The 4375-nt window shown below is 36.8% G+C and overlaps 1 pseudogene; it reads right to left on the reverse strand.

Annotated features, from left to right (window-relative positions):
• Positions 1–782: 782 nt before the first annotated feature.
• On the reverse strand, positions 783–2621 carry LOC121938192 (annotated as a pseudogene).
• Between the last annotated feature and the right edge of the window lie 1754 nt (positions 2622–4375).

Raw genomic sequence — 4375 nt, forward strand, 5'->3', positions numbered from 1 at the left:
AATTAAAAATAATAAATTGCAAGATATTTTGATCTGATTTTCTATATATATATTTTTTTAACTTTAGACTTGCCCTGTGTTAGAAAACACAATAATTCACAACTTCAATCAATAAAAGATGTGTTAAAAGCCCTCAAAATCAAAAACTAACAGTGCGTAGCTGCTGAATACATTAGTGTACCAGTGTACCACAATAATAATCTTTGTTTTAGAATATATTTTTTGTGAAAATGTTGGCCTTTTAAAGATACGTACCATAACAAGGTTAGCTATATTCTAAGGACTCATGCAGCTCAAATACTATCAAGCTTTCCTTTTTTTTGTTGGATAAATTTATTAAGTAATTGCTATCAGCTGTAACTCAACCATAACATGTTAGTTGGTAGTCCTTCAAAATCAAAAATAAATAGCAATTGTGGTTTAAAACTGAGAATTTTGATTAGGATTAAGAGAACTCTTAGCAAGTTTGAAAAATGAAATGACTACTCACTTTGACTGCAGTGAAATTGATAAATATATACTTCTTGTCATCTCCCTAACATGTCAGATGGTACACATAAAATATATTTTCCCAGCCTCATTAGATTAGAAATCAAAACCCCCAAAAGGTAAGGTTTTGTCCCAATTCCCAAGAATGAGTGATTTACATGTACAGTGGAATATGAGTAGAGCACAGCGTGTTGTGGTGTAGTGTGAACTCGTGGATTTGGCTTATAAAACACAGACATGAAAATGGAAACATGCTTCAATGATTATTACATAACGCCTCACCAACAAACAGTCCTTTCATTCGCATGTTTGAGGTCTATCTCGCCATGTCATCTTGCATTTTGCGGGCTGTTCTGAGTACTGCCAGCATATTCACTTTATCCCCAAACTCCTTCTCTCGGTGCTCCAGTAGAATACCCTTCGGGAGGGGAGAAAAAAATGCAATTATAACTCAGTAAAACATCCACACATACTAAAAAAATATTCATTCTGTAAGCCACTGCCTACCTGATCTCCAGGCCCAATGACGAACACTCCACCCAGCACAAGTCCTTCCCCCTTTAGGTTTCCCCTGAAGCCCCTCCTGTAGGCCCGCCAAAGGTTCCTCCACACACCGATTCGCAGAAACATGGAGAGAAACATCCACCTCCTTTTTGGGCCGTAGAAATTTCTCTGAGAATGATATAAAGCAGCTTAGTGTCTTAAATTATGCAACCCTCCATTTGCTACATAACAAAATAAAGCCATAAGCACACCATTTGATCCACGTAAACCTTCCCAGAGAAGTACTTCTTGAAGCAGTCCAGCTCTTTGCCAAAGTTTTCTTTGACCACGGCAAACAGCGGGACTTCAAGGTCCTGCAGCTGGGACTTCAGAGAGGACAGCCCAGCAGCCTCCTACCGAGGGAAAGAGAAAGAGAATCATATAGCACAGATGAAAGTTAACCAGTTAAATGATGACAGTTTTTAAACAGGCATGTGATTTCATACCTCTCTGCACAATAATCATCCAGGTCGTCGCACCACCATGACCACAGCTCCAGTCTTCTCCCACAGAGTTTTGGCTCTGTGTCGCTCATGGACTGAAAGTCACAAAGAGACATCATTTATTCTAAATCATTGACTCTTCTTTATAAAAAACAACTGGAGAGGTCCATTAATATCTTGTTCTGTAAGACTGATGCTTTCACTGTTTTGGTCAGTTTAGAGTTTGAGAATTGTTTAATGTGCTTTGATACATAATCTCTAATAAAAAAATATGTATTTTGACTGATTTTACTTTAGCTTTGTCTGAAGTGTTCATTAGTTTTATTTGCCAAGACAAAATTTGTTTGTGTCAATATAACCTGATTATAAGCTGGTTTAGTTAATGGTGCATCTTTTCACAAGCACAATCAGGTTACTTTCAGTTTTTCTCAGAGCCTAGCAACTACCAGAATAACCACAGAAATTTTATTTGTTCCACCGTCCACCATTTTTGCTACTGGGGATTATAACAGCAAAGCACTTGGTTTGATACTTTTTGTTAACTGAGGAAAACAAAAACCCTGTTCGCTTCTTGTTTTGTTTTTGCAATGGTTGACACACTTTCATTAATTGAGCCTTCGTTGTCATGAGAGATCGTACTGCGTGGCAGACAGATTTGCTTGGTTAAAGTAAGGCTTAGAGGAAACCAATTTAAATGCAGATGCATTATTCAACATTAACTTCATAATGATAAGTTAAAGAAAAAAACTATTATATTTCCACTTAAAATTAGTTAGTACAAACAAGTTGTTGAAATCCTTTTAGGATAAATTCCCTCCTTTTTGTTTTTTTCCAGTGTTTCCTTGTTAGAAACAACAATGGAAGAATAGAAACAAAAAGAGGGAATTTCATACTAAAAATCTGTAACTTTGCAGTGCAAAAGTGCAGCATATCTGCAAATTAAAAGAGTCTGCTTGTTTCTGTTTTTGGACTCACTGCCTCCAGTAGTCTTCAGTTCTGTGTCCTCCAGCACTTCTAGGTTGGCCCATGCTGGTTTGGTCTGGAACCAGTCTGTGACAGAGCTGATGAGGTCTGCAACAAAGAGGCCCAGCACCTTTAGGACCGTGGTCACGCTCACCATGACCCTTAAGTCGCTCCACAGCTCAGCTGCAAAGAACAAAAGATTAAATTTAAATATGCCTCTGCTTGAGGAACTTTTACTAAGACTAAAATGTTTTTACCTTAACGGTCAGATCACTTTAACAAGGACATTTATATATTTTAAGCTAAACAGGTATAGTCATGCATGCTTTGTTAATGTCTTTATCTAATCATTGTTCTGGATCAACATATTTGTCTTTTTTTTTTTCATGAGAACACCAAACACAAAGACTGCAAATAAACGTCATGTTACTGTTCAGAAAGCAGGAATGCTCTGTTCCATATGACAGCTTGACACTCATCATTGCACAACATGCAGCAATTTCACATATTAACAAAGAAAATACCAATAATATAAACTAGTTTAGTTGTTAATAGCTTAATATTTAACTTAACATTTGCTAATGTGCAATATGTTAACAAACCAAAATAACCAAGAATGTTAAAAGGTGATACTCACCAGACTGTGCCTTGCTGCTAATGTGAAGGAATCTGATGGTTGTAACGAGCCCTCTTAAGGCGTCTAAACTCAATCCAATCACTGCTAAAGCCTTTCTTATGTGAACGTAACATGATAGGAATTCCTCTGCAAAACAAGGCTCATGTTGAGGTCTCAGCTCAATGAGCTGTATCCTCAGTACCAGGTTCAGCGTGGTGCAGCGTGGAGCTCACATCAAAGAACCATGTAACAGCCAATTTATTTAGTGAGTTATGCTTCCTTGATCATGCTCAAGTTGTAATATCCATAAATATTATAAATAGCTAAATATCTGTAATTCCATATGCTAGAATTATACCATTTACCTAACCCTTCAGTCTACTGATATTTTAGTTAAACTAATTAACTGCTTATTGTATGTGTCAGTGGAGAACATAAAACATGTCTTTTTATGGTACGACCTTTTATTGTCTCTTCAGGTCAGTTCCAAAGTTTCTGCTGAAGTCCTGAGATCTGGCATCAGCTATCATGGCTCTGAGCGAGATCGACCCCTGCAGGAGGTTAGTGACATTACAGAGCAAACCCACTATCTGCTCAGTGGTTGAACTCAGGGCTACAGCTAACAATTATTGTCATTAAATTCCATTTTGTGGTCACTCTCGAAACAGCTGAGGCTTTTTTCCAAGTTTTTTTTTCTTTTGTTGTGAAAAAGTGACTTGTTGCTGCCACTTTTTTCAGCTGTGGTGGATTTTGGTGATCCTTTATAGTATATGTATACCTCTGCTCAGTGTATTCATAAGGTTGACACAGCTTACCATACTTAGCTGGGTTCATTACCAACTGTGAGTTATACTCTCTGGTAGGATGGCCTACTCTGGCCAACCATAGGCTCTTTCATTCGTACAGTTTTTATATAAGGCATTTCTTGGAGTGCTTCCACACTACCTGTATGTCTTTGTCATACTAAAAAGTGTTGGACAATACTGTTTGTATTCTTGGGACTTTACGGTGCTTTCTGTTGCAGTAAAGGAATTGGAAAAAAAAGGAGTTTCTTAATTTCAGTGGGACTTTGATTATTAAGTAAAGGTTAAAAAGATTAAACAAACAATTATATATAGATATTCATCTGAAAATTATTTTCTAAATTAATCAACCATTTATCTGGTCTTTGGACTGTCAGAAAATCATGATGATCTCTTCAAATTGCTTGTCTTATCCAACCGTCAGAGCCAAAGATATTTAGTTTATATATACACGATATTTTAATACACGAAAAAGCTCAGCATCGAATCCTAACAAAAGCTTTATTCATCAGTTTAAT

Source organism: Plectropomus leopardus, unplaced genomic scaffold (genome assembly GCF_008729295.1).
Source record: "Plectropomus leopardus isolate mb unplaced genomic scaffold, YSFRI_Pleo_2.0 unplaced_scaffold28771, whole genome shotgun sequence".
NCBI lineage: Eukaryota > Metazoa > Chordata > Actinopteri > Perciformes > Serranidae > Plectropomus > Plectropomus leopardus.